Raw genomic sequence first — 25,805 nt, 5'->3', positions numbered from 1 at the left:
AGTCATTTTGAAGATCTTGGGTCCCAGGGAAATAGGCATATCTCTTTGGTCTTGCCTTGGTTCTGCTGGTAAGTCTTTTTACCCCAGGATGAAGAGGCTGGTGATGGAACTGAGTGGCAGCTCTGCCCCTGGGGCTAGGTGGGGCTGGGTGAAGCTCGGTCTGCAAGTGTGGAGCTGATGGGAAGCACCGGGGGTAAGTCTTCTCTTTGGAAGCCGAGTTTCTGGCCTGTTGAGACACTTAGATGGAGGGTGTTAAGAAGTATCCACATAGATTAGACATTTTAGGTACCTCATTCCAAAGGTTTTCTTTTTATTGTCCAACTATGGGGCCTATATATATATATATTTTTTTGGTAGCTCAGTTTTGCTTGTGTCTAATTATGACACTTTTTTGTAACAAGCAACAAAAACCACAAAAAAAGAAACTCTAGATGAATTGGGAGATCATCTTAATGTCTTTTTAAAAGGGCATTAGCATGATCTTACATTAGCATGGGTTTAAAAAACCCACTTGGCTTTTAAGATGACTTTATTCTCTGAGTTTCCATCATCCGCTCTGGTGACCTCCCAGAAGCAAGGTCACTTGGGCATCCCTTATGAGAATCACTGATTTAATTTTGAATGAAATTTGTTGTATGACTATTATGGGGCTTTCCTTTCCCTACTGTTTTAGATGAGGTACCTTTTTAAAAAGCATTCCAGTTTAAAATCTTTCTAGAAGATGCAATTGTGCTTTTGGTTTTCAGCTTTGCTCCTTTATTTTGTGAGTTTTCTGTGAAGAATGTCTTTGGCCAGAAGCTTAAGGACACGGCTGAATTGCGTACTTTAATGAGAAGGGAATTGTCAGGTCGTCGGTGTCTGACCTTTATACCTCACGTGAGACACTGTTCAATACCCATCCTCCCTGGCCTTGTAAATGGCTTTAAATGGATTCCTGGGGTCGTGACCACCTGGTGTCATCCCCTGGAAAGAGGATGGTCCTTCATTCATCAAATATTAATTGATGCCTCATACTGTGAAAAGACCTGGGAATTCAAAATCAAAACATGTGGCTCCTGCTCTCTAGAACTGCAAGGTCTTGTAAACAAGCACGTGCGTGATTGTGTTGATGTACCAGTGAGATCACGTAAAAGGCAGCTGCTTGCACAGGTAAGGGAGTAATTGACTCTGAATGATGGGGAGGAAGCCAGCTGGTCAAAGTCAGCCTGTAGAGCTCCCTTTCTTTCTCTGAGTGGGTGTTGACTGAGGGTGTGCCTGGCACTGTGGTGGGCACCAGGCACACAGCACTGATAGGCAGGTAGGACTCAACTCTCAAGGAGGGAGAGAGAAAAACAATAAGGGCCAACGGAGAAGCAAAATTCTGGTGTTTACAAACACCATACCCTAAGGGCTACTTCAGCGTGAGTGATCAGAAAAGATCACTACAGAGGTGAGGTTTAATTTTCTACCTGAAAGTTAAGCAGGAATCAATTGTGCAAAGACTTGGAAAACTTTATTCCAGGCATAGAAAGCAGCGAGGGCAAAATTGTGCAAGTTGGAACATGCTTTATGTATTTGAGAATGGAAAGAAGGCAAGTGTGGCTGGTGGGTGGGGCTGATGAAGGGAAGGGGAGGGGTCAATCATGTAGAGCCTTGTGGGCTGGGGTAAGGGATTAAGACAAACCCAGAGCATGAAGGGAAGCCATTGGTGGGTTGTCAGCTCGGCATGATGTGGTCCAAACTCTAGCTGCTGTGTGGAAAAGGGAATTTATCGGGGATAAGGGTGAAGCGTGGAGAGTAATTTGGAGATTACACCTGTAGTTCAGAAAAGAGACAGTGGCTAGTGGCGGGGTTGATGGTACTGGAGAAAGAATTGGATGTTGTTGAAAGAGAAATTCACCAAGTGTACATGGTGAAGGTAGGACAATCCAGACACAGGAGGAAGTGGGGGTGAGAATGAGCAAACGGAGTCACCAGAGAGGAGCTGGAAAGGAGGGCTTTAGGGGTCTCAGTCAGCCTAGGTGCCATCTTGATCTAGACGTGTTCTTTGCAGCTTAATTTTTTTTAAGCTTTTTATTTGGTGATAGTTGTAGATTCACATGCACTTGAAAGAAAGAATGCAGAGAGGTCCTGCACACCCTTCACTCAGTTTCCCCCAGTAGTAACATCCTGCATAACTGTAGTAGAGAATCACAGCTGAGAAACTGACATTACATTGTGTTCGGATTTCACCAGTTTTACAGGCACTCATTTGCATGTACTTACCTCTGTGCAATTTTATTGCACGTGTAGACGTGTGTGACCACCGCAGTGAAGACACAACTGTTCTGTCACCAGGACCCCTCCCGTTACCCTTTTCCAGTCACATTCACCCCCTTCCCTCTCTTCCTCTCTAACTCCTAGTAACCACTAACCTGTTCTCCATCTCAGTACTTTTGTTATGGCAAGAATGTTATACACATGGAATTATACACTATGTATCCTGTTGAGCTGGGCTTTTCCCTCAGCATCATTCCATCATTCCATCGAGGTCATCCACGTTTTGCATGGAGCAGTAGTTCGTTCCTTTTTTATGACTGAGCGGTATTCCGGGGATGGATATACCATAGCTTGTTTAACTCTTCACCTATTGAAAGACTTCTGAGCTGTTTCCAGTTTGGGGCTATTATGGATAAAGCTGCCATAAGCATTTATGTATAGGTTTTTTGTGAACATTAAGTTTTCATTTCTCTGGGATAAATGTCTGAGAGTACAATTGCTAAATTGTATCGTAAACACATTTGGTTTTGTAAGAAATTGCCATATACTTTTCCAGAACGCCTATACCATATTTTATTCTTGCTCACAGTGTATGAGTAACTCAGTTTCTCTGCATCCTTGCTAGCTTTTGGGTTGTCACTATTTTGGTCATTCTGGTAGGTATATAGTGATATCTCATTGAGGTTTTAATTTGCATTCTTTAATGGCTAATGATGTAGAACACCTTTCCATGTGCTCATTTGCCATCGGTATATCCTCTTCAGTGAATTGTCTGTTCACGTCTTGTGCCCATTTTCTAATTGGTTGCTTGCTTTCTAACTGTGGAGTTTTGAGAGTTATTCATGTATTCTAGATATAAGTCCTTTGCGGGATATGTGGTTTATAAATATTTTCTCCAAGTCTATAGCTTGTCTTCTCATCCTCTCAACAAGGTCTTTAACAGAGCAAACATTTTTAATTTTGATGCAGTCCAATTTGTCAATTTTTTATTTTACTGTTCGTATTTTTGGTGTCAAATCTAAGAACTCTTCATCTAGCCTTAGTTTCCAAAGATCATCTTCTCTATTAAAAAAAAAACTTCCCTGGAAAAATGAAATAGAAATGGTTAACTAGATGCCTATTATAATGAGATGGTTCTCTAAATCTAAATGGAAAAAAGCTGCTTCTCCTATACTGATACAGTCCAAAGGTCTCAAATTCAAGCATGCATCAGAAACACCTGGAGGACTTGTTAGAACACAGATTACTGGCTTCACCTCCAGACTCTCTGAGAATTTACATTTCTAACAAGTTCCCAGGTTATGCCAATGCTGCTGGCTCCAGGGGCTACACTTTGAGATAGACTAATATATTCTAACTCTACTGAAGGTCAAAAATTTGAGGTTGTTGCTTATTGGGGAAAAAAAAAAGACTGAAGACTGCCCTCAGGTCTATAAAGAGTTTTGATGAGCAGACTCTCATCTAAGTCTACAGTGGACCAGGAGAAACATGAAAGCAGGGAAGGTTTCAGTTGTACATCTGGAAGATGTGAAGTACCGGGGTGAGGGTGCATTGGAATAGGCCAACAGTGGAGGACACGGGTTTTTTATACCTGGAGTCTTTCTAAAGAAAATAGGCCAGAGGCCATCCTTTGCTCTGAATTGTTGAGAAAGTCTCTTGTTTAAAGGTAAATGATTAAGTTTCTAAAAATGTAGGAGATGGCACAAGTCAGTGTAGATGAATTCTTCCCAGTTTCTAAAACTACTAAGTATAGTAATTGGATCCTTCAATTTTGTAGACGTTTTCTCTCTATGTTAGACTTGCATTCACTTAGTTACACACAAGGAGAATTTTCCTGGGTCCTGACAGTCAGGTACTCATGGTATATTCCTGGCATTGCTTGGCTAAGAGTCATTGTAATCCTTATCCCCATATCACACAGAAATTTCAAAAATCTTCATCCTCTTGCACATTAATGTGCATAAAATGAGTGGGGGGGGGCCTTGATCAACATCTTAGATCTGTCTTGCTCATTTATTTGTTCTTCTCATAAGAATGGGGCGGAGAATCACTCTCAGAAACTGGCAAATGCAGAATTAAAATATTTTCACCATTTCTAAGAGTAGTACCAGAGTAAAAAAGAAATTAGGACCTAAATCTTCAGATGCAGGCCTAACCTTGGGTCACTGAACTTTGGTAGCACCTGCATACACCTGTTCCCTATCCATCGCAACACATCCTGGCACCGAGCCATTGCTATGTAGGAGCCAGAGGCCATCCATGGTCATGGCCTCTTACAAAAATCACTCTCTGTGATAAGCGTTTTGTGTCAGAGGCCATATACTTCCAACTGAGGTTTGAAAAGAAAAGATTTAAGGCAGATTTGGAAATGTATTACATTTGTCTTAAGAATATCCTTTTCAGGGATGGGTAGGCTGATTTGGGGTGAAACGCCAGCTGTTATTCTGGAGTGGCAACAACTCAAGCTGGGTTCATGTTCTTTCAAACCAAGGTGAGATGTAGGAATTTTTGGAAAGAATAATAACATTCCCATTGACTTCAAAGAAATGAGTGTCACAATGAGATAAGGAGACAGAATGTGGGTAAATCAGGCTGCTCTGAGACCTGCTTGTGATTGTTCCATAATGCATCAGTGCAACTGATGATCGTAAAAGGAACGAATCTTACAACTGGGGAAATCCTTCCCAGCAAGGGTTTCTTTATTTAGCTTTCCTGAATTTAGAGACCACAGAAGGTCTTTTCATAGCGAGACAATTAATAAAAGTAGAAAAAAAAAAAGGTCTTTAGCCATCAATGTATGGTGCATTATTCTATTTAAGATTTCATTTTTAGCAGTACAGCACTGCTGGGCAGAATACAGAAGAAATGGCATGTAATGTACGGGCACAGTGAAAACAAGTGCGGGCATTGAAGTTGTGTAAAAGAATTTCAGAAAAGCAAAAAAGTAACTATGATTCGATTTTCAAGTTTGTTCAATATGTCAATTGTCTACAGCGGCTGGGCTGTCTTGTTTGCACAGTTCTTATTGTTCACCTCAATAGCAGGGTCTTTTGAAATTATCAATTTGTGATGTGGCAGAGATTACAACCCTTGAGTGCACAAGAGTGACTTCCAGGTCACGGAAGGAGAGACGGGGAGGGCTGGAGGAAAGACTTGCCAACAGACAAACCCAATCCCTGCAAACGCCGCCAGCAGCTGAGCTGGCCCACCCGGCAGCAGCGTTGCTTCTGGCAGCAGCTCTGGTGCTGGCAGCAGCCCTTCCACAGCCGCAGCCACACGGGCTGCAGCTCCAGGTGCTGCGATGGTGGCAGACCGCGGGGACGCTGCAGCAGCCCCCAGGGCCGCCATAGCAGCAGGGGCAGCAGCTGGGGCAGCAGCCGACCCGGGAGCATCTGCACGGGGCGCAGCTGCCGCCACCCCAGCCGAGGCAGCCACCACAGCCACAGCTGCCCACGGTGTCAAGTAGGGAGGACGCGAGAGAGATGAGGAAGGAGATGCAGGAGGGGAGGGAGGTCTGATGCCGCCTTCTGCTGGGGGAGGCCCTTATATACCGACTCTGGGGACAGGAGAGGGAAGACACATGACCATTTCCCTGTTGCTATTTGGCTTGATTTACATGGAAGAATCCATCATCTCTTATTACTTCCCTTTTAGATATCTTTGTCTTCATCACATTTTCAGTTTTGATAATTTTTTCATAAAACTATATTCCAATGCAATTTGAAAAGGCCTAAAAGTTCTAGGGAAGCATGCTGGGAACTGGGCTGTCAACCGGGATGGGCAGACTTCTCTATCATCCCTTACTGCCCAGGGAACATTACTGTGTGTGTGGGTTGTCAGGGGGTCTGCAGACCATACCCATCATTGGACAGCCCCTAGGCCAGGTGGTCTGTGACCTTCCAAGGGGGTCAGTACAGTGAAGTTTAAGGTATAATCTTTGACCTCAAAGAGTTTGCAATAAAGTGATGTTGGGAGATGGGGATGTGAAAATGGCAACAGAGTCAAAGTCCACCGCCAAGGCCAGAGGCCATGATTATGCTTTGTGACCAATAGGAACTGCTGAGGCTAGAAGCTTTTATTCTTTTCATCTGAAGCATACCATTGTGATTTGTCTTCTCACACCCAGGCTGTAATGATTATTTTAAAAACAGAAATACATCCTCTGACGAGTCTGAATTTTGATGATGTAGTTCTTGGTATGTTTAGCTTTAGATGAGGAGCTAATTTTGTCTTTGATGATACGACATCAGTTGATGTCTGAGAGAAACACTATGCTAAGTAGCCTGACTTAGGTGATTCTGAGAGCAGGGCAGGTACCCTGAGGAGTGCAGGGGCAGAGGCCAGAGATGCAGGGGAAGTTGGGAAAAAAAGGACTCTGGCTATGAGGTAAAGCATGTAGTTGTGGATCCTGGTGAGATTTGAGGGTTGGTGACCAACATGGAAGCTGTAAAAATATAAGGTAGGAAAAATGGAAGTGCAAGTGGGCTACTCATCACACAAGCTGGTGTAGGAGCATCTCTAGCCATCACTGAGACTTCAGAGACCTTGGTGGGGATGTTTGGTGGCTGACTTCCCCCCAAGCTTCATTTGCAACAGGCTTGCTGTTCAGAACCCATTTTGCCAATCTGGTAAGATTGTTCTTCAGGAATTTGAGTGAGAGGAAATGCTGTGTCGTCCCCAGGGCTGATTGTGGTGTTGTCAATGATCCCAAACCATTTCTGTGGTATGTGGACCAAAGAGCATTTCAGCTGCTCAGGGGGTGCTTGTACAGGGGAGAGCAGCACAGTGGAGCAGAGATATGGGAATAGGTGTGAGAGCTTTTAAAGAGGCAGAATCAACAGAATTTGGTGAAAGACTAGATACGGGTTGAGAGAAAGGAAGGATTCAAAGATGACTTTTTTAATAGATTGCCAGTTTGATGGGTAAGGAACAGTGGAGAAATTTACTTTTTGTGGGGGTGGGGTGGGCAGAGAAGATTAGGACTTGAGTCTGGGGCAATTGACACTGGAAGTGCCTCTGAGATACCTGCAGGGAGAAGCTGGACTGCAAGTTGGCTAAGTTCGGAGTCTGGAGAAGATTCCAAGCTGGATGTGCACACTGAAGGAACGAGTCCAGGCATATACATGTGGAAGTGGAAACCATGGGTGTGGATGTGAGCACTAAGGGAAAGATTGCAGAGTGAGAGAGGAGAGCTTTGGATCCAGGCTTTTAATAGACAACTTTTTTTTTTTTTTTTTTTTTTTTTCCCGGTACGCTGGTCTCTCACTGTTGTGGCCTCTCCCGTTGCAGAGCACAGGCTCCAGACGCACAGGCTCAGTGGCCATGGCTCACGGGCCCAGCCACTCTGCGGCATGTGGGATCTTCCCGGACCGGGGCACGAACCTGTGTCCCCTGCATTGGCAGGCGGACGCTCAACCACTGTGCCACCAGGGAAGCCCCAATAGACAAATTTTGAGGTTAAAAAAGAAAAGAGGGTCATTTCATTTGCAAATTTTATTTTCATTTCATTCCAAAAATTTTGGAAATATAGCCGTGAACATGTAACTTCACAAGAACGAAAATGGCCAATTTAATGAGGTGGAAGGCACACAATAGTAACAAATGGGAAACTTTTGAAAGAGAATGGCTTCTTCAATTTGTATATTCATATTTACTCATCTGCATCTCGAAGTTTCTGTTAAAGCAGGGTGATTTCAACTGAATATTTGGAGAGAAAACCATTGAGGAGAAATGGAACAGGAGCTGGTAGTAATCAAGTGCCTTCTTGATTGAAAATCTCAAAGATTCAGCTGTGTTTCTGTGAAAATGAAGATCCCTTCCAACATGTTAGCATCTCTTGGTTTGTTTCTAAAATGACTTTAAAGAGAAAAGCTAAAATTAGCAGATGTATTGGGTCAAATATAGTCCATAAGAATGTAAACAAGGAATAACCCCAGACAACCCCATTTGGAATCTGCAATGGCAACAACGAGGGAGTGACCACTGGTCAGGAGTCCTGGGTTGCTCCCTCCCCCTTCTCCCAAGATGGTACATAAGGGCTTCGTAGAAGGCGGCATCAGACCTCTCTCCCCTCCTGGGTCTCCCTCCTCACCTCTCCCGAGTCCTCTCTCCCGACACTGTGGGCAGCTGTGGCGGTGGAAGGGCTGCTGCCAGCAGAAGAGCTGCTGCCGGAAGCAATGCTGCTGCCAGATGGGCTGGTGCTGCTGGTACCCATTCTGTTGGTAAGACTTCCCTCCTTCCCATTCTGCTTGTTTTTCCTCCATTCTATGGTCCTGGACTCTCTTCCTGGCTTTCTTTTGTACCTCAAGTCTTCCCATCTGCAAAGTTTCCAAACTAATAGGAAACATCTAATGGAAAAAATAGGTATGCAGCCCAGCACCTGAGTAACTGTGCAAATCAGTAAACTCAGCTGAACAAAAATCATGATTCCCAGTGTTTGGTTTTATGGATATGAATACATCCAACTGACTGCCATTCAGCTCCATCTTTGCTCCGTTTTTGCCTGTCGTCATGCATGGTTTTCTTTTCTTGTTTTCCTTTTGTATTCTTAGTTATCACAGAATATTTTCCAAATTTCCTAATAAAATGAAAACTAGATGCCCATAAGAAAACATTCTTTTTGTCTTCGTTGTATTTGAGCACACTGAATCCTGGTTTGTCTCTTCTGAAACTTGAGAGAATTTATCTTTGAACAAAGCCTTTAAAACCCTCACAGCAGCAGCATCACAAGCAAAGGTCGGATAGGAAGCTCTGCCAGGTCAGGGGGGACTAACCTCTCCTCCCAGTGAAGCAGCACTTTGCCTCAGTGACTCCTCCCTCCCTTATACCCACGCGTGCAGCCTCTTCCCTGTTTCACTGATGCAACATGACACGGCCCATCAGCAGCTGGTCCGCAAGCCGAACAAGGCCATTCCCTTCAGGACCCAAATACAGAATTCAGTGGTGGGACTAAGACCACTTGGGCTTTTGACGGGTTTCTTTTACCGACATATTCAATCTGTTTCTTCTCCTCTTCCTATTCTTTGTGTATGAAGTTTTCAATTTTTTCAGTACACTGCAACATTCAATAAAAGATATTGAAACATTTTAAAATAAAACACATTAGATTGCCACAAACTCTCCCAATGCCTCTGTCTTAGCTATCTTTAGCAAAAGTAATAAGTGAAATGAAGGCCTGATGAAAGGAAGCCAAGGGGAAAGGGGGTTTTCAATGCATTTTTTCCAGGAGGAAGACTTTTCCCCCACTCTTTCAATTTAATTAAAAGCAACAGGGTAACCACTTATTTTCTTTTTCCTTACCTTTCTATTCCATTCTTTCCCTCTCCTCTTCTTTCCCCTCCTTTTCCTTTCCTTTTTTGGTTCTTCTCTACACCTTTCTCCAATTGTGGAGATTTTGCTGTTTTATAAGGAGTAGAGATCGTACGCTGAGGAGATTTTGGATAGCAGTGGTTCAGTATTTTCACATTGATGCAACCTCTATGTTCAAAAAAGCAAAAAAAGATCTAGTGTGGATAACAAATAAAATAAGTTAATAGTATAGCTGGACTCAAAATCAAGATAAATATCCCCATGGAGAAGACACAGAATGCGAATGCAGAACGCAAGGCTGTAGCCGTGGCCTTGTCGGGTTCTGGGCCTGAAAATGGGCTATTAAGAGACTGGGGATATGATAGCAGAGACTAGATATCCCACATGAGATGGGAGACCAGAGCCACGCTCACTTTCAAGGTTAGGTGCCAGGGTGGGTCCTCTTGGGTCTTGAAAAATATCTACTGCTCTTTGCTGCCTGGGGCTGTGGCTTCTAAACTATTGTCCACCAGAGAGACTGGAGGATGGACACAGTCCTGAGATGGCAAATCTTTTCCTCCTGCTTCTCCTCTTCTTCCTCTCCCCTCCCCTTCCCCCTCTTATTCTTTTTTTTTTTTTTTTTTTTTTTTTGCGGTACGCGGGTCTTTCACTGTTATGGCCTCTCCCATTGCGGAGCACAGCCTCCGGACGCGCAGGCTCAGCGGCCATGGCTCATGGGCCCAGCTGCTCCGCGGCATGTGGGATCTTCCCGGACCGGGGCACGAACCCGTGTCCCCTGCATTGGCAGGCGGACTCCCAACCACTGCGCCACCAGGGAAGCCCCTCTTATTCTTTTAAATATGAAATGTTCCATGACTTTGCATGTCATCCTTGCACAGGGGCCATGCTAATCATCTCTGTATCATTCCAGTTTTAGTGTATATGCCGCATTTGAGACCACAGATTGACTTAAATCATCTGTGGTTTGAGGCTAATCTATGATATCCCATGACTGCTATGGGATGGGGCCTGGGGGTGGGGCAGGAAAGATAACTACAAAACTTCCAGACAGGAAGAAGCAGAGTGTGGGGAGTTGGGGTGAGAAGAGAAAGAAATGAAAACAAAACCACAACACCTCTCACTTTAAGTAAGTCTGAAAACAAGTTTCAAACACTCTTTGTAGTAGGAGCCTCTAAGATGGAGCCCAATGATCCTTGCCTCCAGGTGTTGACACACTTGTGAAATCACCTTCTCTTGAGTATTGGTTGGATCTAATGGCTAATGACCACAATGCCACACAAATCGTAGGATGTCACTTCCTTGATTAGGTCATAAAGTCTGTAACTTCCATCTTCAAGCTGACTCTTGATTTCTTGGCTTGTACACTTTGATGAAGCAAGCTGCCATGTTGCAGAGACCCACATGGCACAGAATTGAGGATGGTCTTCAGTCAACAGCCAGCAAAGGATTGAAGACCTCGGCTCAATGGCCCACAAAGAACTGAATTATGCCAACAGTCACATGAACTTGAAATGGATCCTGACCCAGACAAGCCATGAGGGGACCACAGCCCAGTCAATACCTTGACTGCAGCCTGTAAGAGACTCTGAAGCAGAGGACCCAGTTAAGCTGTACCCAGATTCCTGACTCAGAAACTGTGAGATAATCAACGTGTGCTTTTTAAGTCATAAAGTGTTGTAGTAATTTGTTATGCAGTAATAAATAACTAATGCACATTTGGAAACATCTAATGTTGAGAAAGAACAATGAAATAAAACTTAGGACATGAATTCATTTCAGATGAAATTGACTTTATAGAACTGGCAATGTCTTTTTTTTTTTAACATCTTTATTGGAGTATAATTGCTTTACAGTAGTGTGTTAGTTTCTGCTTTATAACAAAGTGAATCAGTTATACGTATACGTATGTTCCCATATCTCTTCCCTCTTGCATCTCCCTCCCACCCTCCCTTATCCCACCCGTCTAGGTGGACACAAAGCACCGAGCTGATCTCCCTGTGCTATGCGGCTGCTTCCCACTAGCTATCTATTTTACATTTGGTAGTGTATATATGTCCATGCTACTCTCTCACTTTGTCCCAGCTTACCCTTCCCCCTCCCCGTGTCCTCAAGCCCATTCTCTAGTAGGTCTTCATGACCATTTTTTAAAAAATTCCATATATATGTGTTAACATACAGTATTTGTTTTCCTCTTTCTGATTTACTTCACTCTGTATGACAGACTCTAGGTCCATCCACCTCACTACAAATAACTCAGTTTTATTTCTTTTTATGGCTGAGTAATATCCCATTGTATATATGTGCCACATCTTCTTTATCCATTCATCTGTCAATGGATACTTAGGTTGCTTCCATGTCCTGGCTATTGTAAATAGAGCTGCAATGAACATTGGGGTACATGACTCTATTTAAATTATGGTTTTCTCAGGGTATATGCCCAGTAGTGGGATTGCTGGGTTGTATGGTAGTTCTATTTGTAGTTTTTTAAGGAAACTCCATACTGTTCTCCATAGTGGCTGTATCAATTTACATTCCCACCAACAGTGCAAGAGGGTTCCCTTTTCTCCACACCCTCTCCAGCATTTATTGTTTGTAGATTTTTTGCTGATGGCCATTCTGACTGGTGTGAGGTGATACCTCATTGTAGTTTTGCTTTGTATTTCTCTAATGATTAGTGATGTTGAGCATCCTTACATGTGTTTGTTGGCAATCTGTATATCTTTGGAGAAATGTCTATGTAGGTCTTCTGCCCATTTTTGGATTGGGTTGTTTGTTTTCTTGATATTGAGTTGCATGAGCTGCTTGTAAATTTTGGAGATTAATCCTTTGTCAGTTGCTTCATTGGCAAATATTTTCTCCCATTCTGAGGGTTGTCTTTTCGTCTTCTTTATGGTTTCCTTTGCTGTGCAAAAGCTTTTAAGTTTCATTAGGTCCCATTTGTTTATTTTTGTTTTTGTTTCCATTTCTCTAGGAGGTGGGTCAAAAAGGATCTTGCTGTGATTTACGTCATAGAGTGTTTTGCCTGTGTTTTCCTCTAAGAGTTTTATAGTGTCTGGCCTTACATTTAGGTCTTTAATCCATTTTGAGTTTATTTTTGTGTATGGTGTTAGGGAGTGTTCTAATTTCATTCTTTTCCATGTAGCTGTCCAGTTTTCCCAGCACCACTTATTGAAGAGGCTGTCTTTTCTCCACTGTATATTCTTGCCTCCTTTATCAAAGATAAGGTGACCATATGTGTGTGGGTTTATCTCTGGGCTTTCTATTCTGTTCCATTGATCTATATTTCTGTTTTTGTGCCAGTACCATACTGTCTTGATTACTGGAACTTTGTAGTATAGTCTGAAGTCGGGGAGGCTGATTCCTCCAGCTCCGTTTTTCTTTCTCAAGTTTGCTTTGGCTATTCAGGGTCTTTTGTGTTTCTGTACAAATTGGGAAATTTCTTGTTCTATTTCTGTGAAAAATGCCATTGGTAGTTTGATAGGGATTGCATTGAATCTGTAGATTGCTTTGGGTAGTAGAGTCATTTTCACAATGTTGATTCTTCCAATCCAAGAACATGGTATATCTCTCCATCTATTTGTATTATCTTTAATTTCTTTCATCAGTGTCGTATAATTTTCTGCATACAAGTCTTTTGTCTCCTTAGGTAGGTTTATTCCTAGGTATTTTATTCTTTTTGTTGCATTGGTAAATGGGAGTGTTTTCTTAGTTTCACTTTCAGATTTTTCATTATTAGTGTATAGCACTGCAAGAGATTTCTGTGCATTAATTTTGTATCCTGCTAATTTACCAGATTCATTGATTAGCTCTGGTAGTTTTCTGGTAGCATCTTTAGAATTCTCTATTTATAGTATCATGTCATCTGCAAACAGTGACAGCTTTACTTCTTCTTGACAATGTCTTTTAAATAATATTTTTTTGGATTTTCAAGGCGATAAATAAAGGGATGACTTCCATAAAAAAAGAATAAGAATTTAGAAGGCAAATACAGGTAGAAATGAAATAAGAATAGGTTGATATCAAAACAACCAATCTGAAATCTTGGGAATAAAAATATGCAAGTTGAAATAAAAACTCAAGCAACAAAATAAATGTGGGCACCATCAAAGAGAGAATTTGTGAATTGTAAAATTGATATGAGGTGTTTACTCAGCACACAGCAGGGAGAGATCAAGGCCCATAGTAGAGAATAAAGTCATTTGTCTCAACATTCTATCTAATCTGGGAAGAAACATTTTGAAAACTTTCCCAGTGGAGCTGCCTCCTATGCCCAAGCATTTCTTCCCACTACCCCTAAACTCATTCGCCTTGGACTTAAATTAAAGACACCTGGGTGGATTAAATTTCAGGCATCTTTTATCCTTGGGTGGATTAGTTTCCAGGCAGCTTTTACTCTACTAAAAACATCAGACTCCAAATTATCACAAAGCAAATGTCAGTGTTTTCCATTACAACTTTGAGTGAATATTGAGTTGCTTAAAATTAATTTGAACACCTCTGCTTAGACAGATCAAGTAAGAATTTAGTCTATTGTGCATCTGTTTCTTTTCTGGGGATGCTAACTAGCCAACACCACAGGTCTCTGTGAGTTAGGCTATTCTGATCACTGCTTTGGCTCCCTTGTGGTAACCGTACCATCTTGTCTTTGGCAATTAAGTGACAGCACTTGGCCTCTGCTACCCCAGGACCCCATTATCTCCATTGCATTTAAGTATCTCATTTCAATGGTATCAGCTCCTACTGTAATTTCTGACCTGCAGAGAAAAGCAACCACAGAGTTCTTCAAGAATGCTGAGCTCCCCTCACAAATGTATTTCTCACAATCATGGTAGCATTTTTTTAGCAATAGTGTACTTTTTAGCTAAGATTTGTACATTATTTTTAAAGACAATGCTATTGCACATTTAATAGACTACAGTATAACTTTTTTTTAACATCTTTATTGGAGTATAATTGCTTTACAATGGTGTGTTGGTTTCTGCTGTATAAGAAAGTGAATCAGCTGTACGTATACATATATCCCCATATCCCCTCCCTTTTGTGTCTCCCTCCCTCCCACCCTCCCTGTCCCACCCCTCTAGGTGGTCACAAAGCACAGAGCTGCTCTCCCTGTGCTATGTGGCTGCTTCCCACTAGCTATCTATTTTATATTTGGTAGTGTATATATGTCCATGCCACTCTCTCACTTTTTCCCAGCTTACCCTTCCCCCTCCTGGTGTCTTTAAGTCCATTCTCTACGTCTGCATCTTTATTCCTGTCCTGCCCCTAGCTTCATCAGAACCCTTTTTTTTTAGATTCCATATATATGTGTTAGCATACAATATTTGTTTTTCATTTTCTGACTTACTTCACTCTGTATGACAGACTCTGGGTCCATCTACTTCACTACAAATAACTCAATTTCGTTTCTTTTTATGGCTGAGTAATATTCCATTGTATATATGTGCCACATCTTCTTTATCCATTCATCTGTCAGTGGACACTTAGGTTGTTTCCATGTCCTGGCTATTGTAAATAGCGCTGCAATGAACACTGTGGTACATGACTCTTTTTGAATTATGGTTTTCTCAGGGTATATGCCCAGTAGTGGGATTGCTGGGTCATGTGGTAATTCTATTTTTAGTTTTTTAAGGAACTTCAATACTCTTCCTCATAGTGGCTGTATCAATTTACATTGCCATCAACAGTGCAATACAGTATAACGTTTATATGCACTGGTAAACAAAAAATTCATGTGACTCACTTCATTTTGATATTCACCTTACTGAAGTGGTTTAGAACCAAACCTGCAATATCTCTGAACTATGCCTGTATACAATACTAGTATAATAATAATAATCACACATTGATCACTTAATATGTATTGGACCTGTGCTCTGTATTTCTTTATTATCCAAATCAAAACAAATCACACTTTTATGAGGTAAGGCACAGACAGCTAATATATATCATTCACTCTAGGATATTTCATCTTCCTGCTCTTGGATGATCCAAGTTGTCTGATTTCCATGTTATTTTGGGGACAGACTTGAAAGTATTGAAATGGTATTTTGGGTCCCAGTTGCTCACTGAGACCATACAGATGGTTTGTTTCAGTTTCATCAGCTCCATCTTTTGGTTGTATCCTGTTTACTGGCCAATAGCTGAGGCTTTAATGTGATGTTGATGAGGTTCATGATGGTCCTGTCTTTCATGGTATCTTAGTCTAGGATAAAACACTAAAGAACCATGTATTTTAGCACCACACATATTCAAGAAGCCTGTCCTCTGAGTCCATGGTGGGAGAGACCAGACTAAAACTGTGTTACTGGGCTCCTGTCAGGAGTTGAGTCCTCTGATTCGTTTAGTTTCTGACTCATAGTAGAACTACATTTTCCCTCTCTGTATTTGGCTGAATAGATTATGTAAATGCTTATTATTAGGAAAAGTCCAACAATGACAGAAAATTAACTCCCCTAAACTAAAAACTAAAAAAAAAAAAAAAAAAAAAAAGAATGAAAGGAAAAGAAAAGGACATTAATGAGTCACATAAGTCTGACACTGTATATATATAATGATATTTTACTACAAGCTGAGAGAGCTTCCGCAGGTGTGATTCTCTGTCTCGGTTTTCTCATTTGTAAAATTAGAATAATAACAATACCTACTCACACACTTGTTGTGAGGATTAAATAAGTTGTTACATGTAAGGCATATGGAAGTGTGCCTATATAGTATGAATTCAGTAAATTTTAACTTTGTATGCTTCTGAAACTCTCCAAATATATACATATTCTAAAACTATAACTATATAGTTATATATACAGATATAATACATATTTACTATATCTGTATATATAGTTTATTCTTTTCCTAGAATGTAATATACTTGAAAAAATGGCAGTGTTTCCATCTAGAACCATTGAAATTATATTAATAGACCTATAAAAGTTTAGAATTAATGTATGTTTCTAATGAAATAATTGAACGCTTGTTTTAATGACTCTTTTATATGTCTAGATCAAGAGGCCTTAATTATATTTTATATTTTAAAAATTTAACTGTAGTAACTTAAAAATTTTTTTGTTTGTATGGTGTGAATTTTTTCTTTCCCCCATCTCCCCCTTGAACCTTAGATGTCCTTGTATTTTAGATGTGTTTTCTATAAATAGAATATATTTGGAATCATTTATAATGATTCCATTTATAATTGGAATCCTGTCTGGCAATACCTTTTAGTATTTTACTTTTTTTTACTGGGTAATTTAACTTAAAATTGTTTGAATTTAATTTTTAGAAAATTATAAACGTTCACAAAAGTGGACAGAATAGTTTACAAATGCCTATTTATCCATCACCAGGCTTCATCAATTACCAGCTCAGAGCCAATCTTGTCTCATCAATGCCCCAAGCACTTACCCTTTCCCCTCATAGATTAATTTGAATCCTGTATCATATAGCTTAATAAATATTTGTGCGTATCTTTAAAAATAAGGACTCACGAAAGCATAACCACAAACTACTATCACACCTAAAAACATTAATAATTCTTTAATATCTCTAGTCAGTGTTCAGATTTCCCTGATTAGTTTCTTGGTATGAATCAGGATTCAAATAAAATTCACACATGACAATTGATTGATAGATCCCCTAAGATACTATCAACTTCTTTTTCTTATCCCCTTGAATTTTATTTGTTGAAAAGAACCATAGCTTCCCAGATTCTGGTGTTTTTGAGTGATATCCCTGGATGTTATTTAATGAGTCCTTGTACCTCCTCTATTTTCTGTAAATCGGTAGTTCAGTCTAGGAGCTTGTTTACTATTTCTTACTACTATATTTTTCGTATTTTTTCATGCTCCTGAATTCTCCTCTCCTTTCTTGAATTCTTTAGGGTTATCATTTTTCCATAATATGTTGTATTCCTCTCTTCTGTATATAAATTATGTAATCTATTTCTAATTTTTTAGTAGTTACACTTGACATATTCACCCTTAAACAAAGCAGGGGTGTATAAGAATGCTGGTGGTAGGAGTTGTCTGTCCTGGGTGCAGTCAGTAAGGGGGAGAATTGTCCGTAGAGAATTTAAAAGCAATAATAAAACTGATTAAAACTCTGTTTGCATTTTATTATTGCCATGATCCAGCAATTCCACACAATGATGCTGATAATTCTTTTAAAACCTTTGTTGGTCTGATTATGCTGTTTATTATTTCAGTTGATTTGCTTATGATATTTTATATCCTTATATGATTTTGGATTTTGTAATCATAAACTCATATTTGGTGGAATTTCATCTGTGGCAATATTTTGATTCTTGTATTGAGGGACACTCTTCTAGAGAGCATCTGCTTTAATACATATATGTGCCTGCAACCATTGCCAATCCGGACCACTTTTTAAAAAAAATTTATTTATTTATTTATTTATTTTTGGCTGCATTGGGTCCTCGTTGCTGAACACAGGCTTTCTCTAGTTGGGGTGAGGAGGGGCTACTCTTCGTTGTGGTGCGCGGGCTTCTCATTGGGGTGGCTTGTCTTTGTTGCAGAGCACGGGCTCTAGGCGCGCGGGCTTCAGTAGTTGTGGCTCACGGGCTCTAGAGCGCAGGCTCAGTAGTTGTGGCACACGGGCTTAGTTGCTCCATGGCATGTGGGATCTTCCCGGACCAGGGCTCAAACCCGTGTTCCCCGCATTGGCAGGCAGATTCTTAACCACTACGCCACCAGGGAAGTCCCCAGACCACTTTAAACTAAATTCTCAGTTTAAAAAAGAAATTAGCTTGCAGGAATTGGGTTCTAGAATTATGTGAGTGCTGGCTTATGAAGACAAATTCTTAGAGTTAATTCTTCCAATTCCACCCAGATTAATCTTCTTTGTTAGGGTTTCCCCCCCCCGTTTTATTCTATTTCACCACTCACTGAGGATGTAGCCCTTTGGGGTACCACTGAAACCCAAACTCCAGGTCACTGGGAGAATCAGCAGATGCCTTGAGCACACGACAGACACAGCGCTTCCTTTTCTATCTGGTTTCCTATCCTGCTTTGGCCTCTGAGGAATTTTTCTTACTTATTACCAATTCAGACATTTATTTTTAAAAGTTAAATTTATATCCACAAGTTTTAGGTGTTTTGTAGTGTAAGGATTTTCCTGATATCTAGTCTGTTGTTGCTTTAATGGAAGTAAGCCTTTAATATTTTTAAAAACACTTGTTGAAATTTGTTTAAATGTCAAACATCACTCTCTTCTCCTTCTTCAAGTTCAGTCCCTCAATCCTATTCCCCTGAAGATAACTGCATTGAGGCCATCTCCACGAGAATAGAAAGGTAAGAAAAAAGTTGTCCGAATGATCAGGGCCCAAACACGTTGGAAATCCATGTAAGTCATTGTTTTGTTTGATATTGAAAATCTGGCTTTCAACTTCAGCTATTCTTTGAGTTGACTCCAAAATAGCTTATGAAATAGTGAAGCCTAAGGCTGAGCAGCTGTACCCATCACAGGTTTGGATTAATGGATGTGAAGTGAAAACACTCATCTGAGCTACCTGGGCTGGCAAGTATTACATGCTTTAAACACATCTGAAAATTTTCAGTTTTGGTGTATGTGAGGCTGCCCCCAATTTGAACACAACCCTATTTCATGCACTTAAAATAACAGCATCACTGCTCTACTTTCTGTGAGGTAATCTTTCTGTTTAGAGTGTCCCTCCCTTAATTAAGCCCTTTGGGGTTATAACTAAAAATCCATTTTCATGATCCTACTTTTATTTAATTTAGGGTAGACGAAGGCACCAGTTATCCTAGCTAGATAACCTAATGGATTGTGTAATCAGGGTCCATCTGGCAGGTCCTAGAGTAGCTGAGTGCAATGGCTTTCTGCCAGGAGAGCTAGAAAGGATCATTTTGCATTCCCCAGGGAGGACAGGAAAGACAGAGCAGCATGGCACTGTGATTTTCATGACATCAAGTGACCACTTTGCACCACTACTCTTCTCTTCTTTTTCATGTGTGCTTCCCAAACTTGGTGGTAATGGGGTTTAGGAATGCTACCCCCAAATATGCATCTTGGCATACTAAATATTTTTTTTAGTAGGTTCTCATTTGTTATCTATTTTATACATAGTAGTGTATATATGTCAATCCGAATCTCCCAATTCATCCCAACCCCCATTTTCCCCCCTCGGTGTCCATATGTTTGTTCCCTATATCTGTGTCTCTATTTCTGCTTTGCAAATAGGTTCGTCTGTACCATTTTTCTAAATTCCACATATATGCATTAATATACAATATTTGTTTTTCTCTAATTTTTTTTTTTTTTTTTGCGGTACGCGGGCCTCTCACTGTTGTGGCCTCTCCCGTTGTGGAGCACAGGCTCCGGACGTGCAGGCTCAGCGGCCATGGCTCACGGGCCCAGCCGCTCCGCTGCATGTGGGATCTTCCCAGACCGGGGCACGAACCCCTGTCCCCTGCATCGGCAGGCGGACTCTCAACCACTGCGCCACCAGGGAAGCCCCTCTAATATTTTTAATAGGAATTTGAGACACTGCAGGAAGGACTTTCTGACCTTCCCCTGAAGCAGGTCATTAGACCCTCATGTGAGAGGTGCCCTCCCTCTACCCAGAGGAAAGGAGCATCCTTACCTCCAAAGACAAAGGGACACAGAAAGGAACCTGAATAAGCAGGCTATGCTAAGTTTCCCCCAGTTTACTACTCTTAGCTCATATCCTTTCTGTCCTATCACATTTTTTTCATGACTTTCCGGTTTTCATCAAATCTAAGATAAAAACACACAGGTTTAGATATTTCTCTGGGTCTTCATTTCCTTATGAAGGCTCCTGTGGCACATAAAACTTAGATCGAATAAATTCGTATGCTTTTCTCTTGTTAATCTGTCTTTTGTTACAGAGACCCAGCTAAGAACCAAACACGGTAGGAGGAAAAAATATTCTTCTAAAATTACAGAGTTGCTTTTCATATCTTAAGCCTCCAGACCATCCAGGGAGGAGGAGGGCGAAGGCAATGAGATTCGTGAATGAGAGGAGGTCCTAACTGTCAACTCCCTCAGTCGGGAAGAACGGATGTTCACCCAATCTGTTCCCCATTCAAAAGAGTATCTTTGCAAGTTGGAGGGTGGAAGGATGTGTGTGTGTGTGTGTGTGTGTGTGTGTGTGTGTGTGTGTGTGTGTGAGAGAGAGAGAGAGAGAGACAGAGAGAGAGAGAGGTGGAGAGAGAGAGTAACAGGCAACCAATTTGTCAATAGCTGGGTGTTTGGTGTGAAACTAGTGAGGTGTTATTACTTCATTTACTTAGCTAAAGGGTTATCTGAAGAAGTTAACCTTTATTGAGAGGTTGTGTGGTTATTCACCCACTTCCTCTAACACCCCGTGCCCCACCCCCCATATTTTAGACTGAGGAATTTCATCTATTAAAAATAAGATTCCCCCCAGGAAATTATGTTATATCATCTATATATCACAACATATTCTTATGCTTTTAGTAAAGATAGAGACTTTACAGTTACCACTCCTTGCCTAATTGGCTGTGTATTTAAAGATTATTATTAAATTACTCCTTAACTCTTTCTAGATGAGGTAAAAAGATTCTTTTAGCTTTTCTCATGGGCCTTTTTTCCCCCTAGCTTTTCAGTAATCTTTGAAGATGTGCTTGAATCATCTTTTTAAGCTCTTCATGGCTTTTTTAAAATTGCAAAATTCATAAATAGCCTATGTTGCCATAACGGTTTGAGAAATGCTGAGAAAATAGAATTACTTTAGGATGTTTCAATGCAGTCTTCTCTCCGATAAATCTCTGTGTCATGTGGAAAATGCTGACGTGGTACTTTCTATTTTTTTAGATTTCAATCTTTTAAAATGGCATTACATTAAAGAGCTCATGGGATGTCATAAGTGCATAATCAATGATAAATGAATGTTTATGATGGAGATTAGGGAGTTATTAATCAATATATCTTTACAGTCTTGGCACTTAGAAGTTTAATTCAAGCATATTTAATTAGATTCCTACCAAAAATCAATTTTGAAGAAGTTTGCTTTTCAAAACCAGGGATTTGCAATAACACATTTTTGTCTAGGGAAATATTTTATTGAAATAGGATTTATCTTCTATTATGCCTTTGGATTGTGTGTTTTTTTGCTTACTCTGCTCTGGCCCCTGGGTAAACAAGTCCGTCCTTTGGGAGCTGAGGTTTAAAACAATTTTCAATGAAAGAACCTCAATGAAAGTTATTCCTAGTGCTGAGGATGTTGGCAGAAACTAGAAGAGAAAATATAGAAATACAAAGAAAGATCTTGGAGAAGTTTCTTAAATCTAGATTTCCCTTGGTTGAGAAGTTAAAAAGATGAAAAATCTTGTATCGTCAAGGGAAACAAGATGAAGCTTGACTTTTTCTGCCAAATTTAATTTTTTTCTGAGTCTTTGATATTTGCATAAACTCCCCAGAAAGGTCAAAATGATTTGCCGGCAAAGCAGACATTGAAATCAGGTTATACAAAATAGCAGCAGAAGGAGGATAGACAGGTTGATGGATAATTTTCATCTCAAGTTCTATTTTGCCTACTTCAGTCATAGGAATATATTCATTTCAAATTAAGACACAGTGGGTTTGTGTAAAAAAAAAAGGAACTATCTGGAGATGATTAATGTAAAAGTCCTTAGAAAAAATAAGTACATCCTAACAGTGTGACTAATGTGAATATTTATTCAATTAGGAGAAGAGAGAAACACACCCATGTATTGAATACACTATGGGCCAGGAATCATGTGTTTAACAGGCTGGTATTCCGTCTCTGTAAAACTTCATGAAGTAGGTGTTATATTCTCCATTTTATTGATGATAAACTTAAATATTAAAAAAGGTGAGGAATTGCATGAGGAGTACAGATGAAACAAGATTGACCACAAAATGATCATTGTTAAAGTTGGGTGAAGTTGCACTACACTATTCTACTTTTTAAAGTTTATTTGAAATTTTCCAAAATTAGAAGTTTTAAAATAGTTACTAATAAACTTGAATATTCAAATCTATATTTTTCTGATTTTAAGCTTGTATTCTCTCCATCACACACTTAATAATTTCTGAAAAACAGGGGAGAGAATTGCAAGCCAGATAATAAATCGGGAATTCAAATTTAATTTTAGAGAGTAAAAACTGCTTGCTTTATTATCTCAGAAAGTACTGAATCTATATGAGTCTTAGTTTTAATATTTACTAAATGCAGATATCCTTCCTTCTAGTGAACAAGTGGGAGGTTAAAATAGATTTTTTAAATATCCCGGTGTTATTTTATTTAATTGTGTTTTGTGACATGATTTCTTTTTTTTGTTTTCAAAGAAGATAGTTCAGTATTCTAAATATTTTGTATTACATATTTATAGAGATATGTAAAATTGACCATTTGGTTCATGAGATTGAGTAGGCTTATGGAATTTGTGAACTCAGCTTTAATGAGAATGAACTTTAGCCAAGGCAAGGAAAAACCTTTAGCTGTGGGAAATGGGAACCACTTAGATGGGAATGACTTTATGGTCCTATTTTAGGTAGTTCCTTCATTCTTCCACCTGTTTAATAAAAAGGTCATCTGTTTAATGAAAAAGCTTCTTAAGAAATAGAATGCATCTTAACTACATTATATTTCTATTTCTCAATACAGAATTATTCCATCTGAAGACACTATGAGAAATGGAAGAAGCCAGAAACTAAAGGCTATATACTATTATAATTCCATTTCTATGACTTTCTAAAATGACAAAGCTATAGGGATAGAAAACTGATCAGTGGGCTGGGGAGGGAGGTTGAAAGAGGAGACTGACGAAAAAGGGGCATGGGGAACTGTTTGGGGTGAAGGAACTGTTCTTGATTTTCACTGTGGTGGTGACTACACAGTTGTATCTTTGCTCAAATTAATAGAACTGTACATAAATTTATTTATGTGTAAATTTATTGTATGTAAATTATGTCTTAATAAATCTGATTGTAAAAATATATATATTTTTAAAGATATGCCTCTGTGTCAGTGCAGGCACAGAAGCAATGCACTTACCTCAATGTGGGCTGGAAGCCCTGGTCCCTGGTTGTCAATCACGGCCACAGTCAGGATGGTTTGGGTCAGCAAGGCAATGAAGGCGTTGACTCCCAACACCAGGGCAGAGGGTTCCATGCTGAGATTAATGGCGATCTGAAATCTGACATCGTACAAATGGGAAGAGTTTTGAAAGAGCACATATGTGGGCTTTTAAATACAGAGCAGTAAATCGAGTTGCTCTGCTCAGGAAGCCAAGCCTTTTGTTGCCACTTTTTTGCTAAAAGCTCTTTTAGCAGAGAAGAAGGAAAGGACAAATGGAATAGTGAAATGTTGCATTTTAGCATTACATGGGGGGATGTGATAGATTATGATAAGAATTTAAAACTAGTTAACCTGTTCTAAAATTAAGCCAAATATTCCAACTACTCTGCAACTAGAGGATATTGAATATTATGTGATGTAGATGAGGTTCAGAGGTCACCTTTTTTTTTTAAACATCTTTATTGGAGTATAATTGCTTTACAATGGTGTGTTAGTTTCTGCTGTACAACAAAGTGAATCAGCTATATGTATACATATATCCCCATATCCCCTCCCTCTTGCGTCTCCCTCCCTCCCACCCTATCCCACCCCTCTAGGTGGTCACAAAGCACTGAGCTGATCTCCCTGTGTTATGCAGCTGCTTCCCACTAGCTATCTATTTTACATTTGGCAGTGTGTATATGTCAATGCTACTCTCTCACTTTGTCCCAGCTTACCCTCCCCCTCCGCCTGTTCTCAAGTCCATTCTCTACATCTGTGTCTTTATTCCTGTCCTGCCCCTAGGTTTATCAGAACCATTTTTTAATTTTTAGATTCCATATATATGTGTTAGCATGTGGTATTTTTCTCTTTCTGACTTACTTCACTCTGTATGACAGGCTCCATCCACTTCACTACAAATAACTCAATTTCGTTTCCTTTTATGGCTGAATAATATTCCATTGTATATATGTGCCACATCTTCTTTATCCATTCATCTATCGATGGACACTTAGGTTGTGTCCATGTCCTGGCTATTGTAAATGGTGCTGCAATGAACATTGTGGTACATGTCTCTTTATGAGTTATGGTTTTCTCAGGGTATATGCCCAGTAGTGGGATTGCTGAGTCATATGGTAGTTCTGTTTTTAGTTTTTTAAGGAACCTGCATACTGTTCCCCATAGTGGCGGTATCAGTTTACGTTCCCACCACTTTTTTTTTTTTTTCTTTTTTTTTTTCCCACCACTTTTTAAAGGAGCTGTATCAGTGAGTGAAAACACAGGTCCATTGATGAACTTGTACTTATTTGGAGATTGTTCACTGGATCACTGATTGTCTAAATTAGCAGTTTCAGAGTCTAATAGGTGAATTTTTTTCTGGAAAAGTCACAAATTACTTCCTTTCACAGGTGATAATATCTGGCAGTTAATTCATTTTAAATAATCTTACTGGTTTTTAAATTTAGTCAGGCCAAGCTAACATATACCAACTAGAATTCTTCCATGCAATTTACTCAAACATTTGTAACTTGAATCTCTTTAAAAACATAAAACCAAATGAGAAGTTTTAACTACTTTTATATCCCTTCCAAAATCCTCACATTAAAAACAAATGCAAGCTATTTACAATAGCCAGGACATGGAAGAAACCTAGGTGTCCATGGACAGATGAATGGATAAAGAAGATGTGGCACATATATACAATGGAATATTACTTAGCCATAAAAAGAAACGAAATTGAGTTATTTGTAGTGAGGTGGATGGACCTAGAGTCTGTCATACAGAGTGAAGTCAGTCAGAAAGAGAAAAACAAATACCGTATGCTAACACATGTATTTGGAATCTAAAAAAAAAAAAAAGGTTCTGATGAACCTAGGAGCAGGACAAGAATAAAGACGTAGACGTAGAGAATGGGCTTGAGGACACGGGGAGGGGGAAGGGTAAGCTGGGACGAAGTGAGAGAGTGGCATGGACATATATACACTACCAAATGTAAAATAGAGAGCTAGTGGGAAGCAGCCGCATAGCACAGGGAGATCAGCTCGGTGCTTTGTGACCACCTAGAGGGGTGGGATAGGGAGGGTGGGAGGGAGACTCAAGAGGGAGGGGATATGGGGATATATGTATACATATAGCTGATTCACTGTTATACAGCAGAAACTAACAACATTGTAAAGCAATTACACTCCATTAAAGATGTATAAAATATATATATTTATTT

At 40.0% G+C, this 25,805-nt stretch overlaps 1 non-coding gene across 1 annotated transcript; it reads right to left on the bottom strand.

Annotated features, from left to right (window-relative positions):
- Positions 1 to 10,379: 10,379 nt before the first annotated feature.
- On the bottom strand, positions 10,380 to 10,483 carry LOC113605455 (U6 spliceosomal RNA). The gene has a single exon (XR_003427224.1). It is a non-coding gene; the product is annotated as a U6 spliceosomal RNA (small nuclear RNA).
- Positions 10,484 to 25,805: the final 15,322 nt, after the last annotated feature.

Source organism: Aethalodelphis obliquidens, unplaced genomic scaffold (assembly GCF_003676395.1).
Source record: "Aethalodelphis obliquidens isolate GAN/ISIS:26980383/991018 unplaced genomic scaffold, ASM367639v1 scaffold2, whole genome shotgun sequence".
NCBI classification, from domain to species: domain Eukaryota; kingdom Metazoa; phylum Chordata; class Mammalia; order Artiodactyla; family Delphinidae; genus Aethalodelphis; species Aethalodelphis obliquidens.
This window is presented reverse-complemented; position numbering and strand designations above follow the sequence as displayed.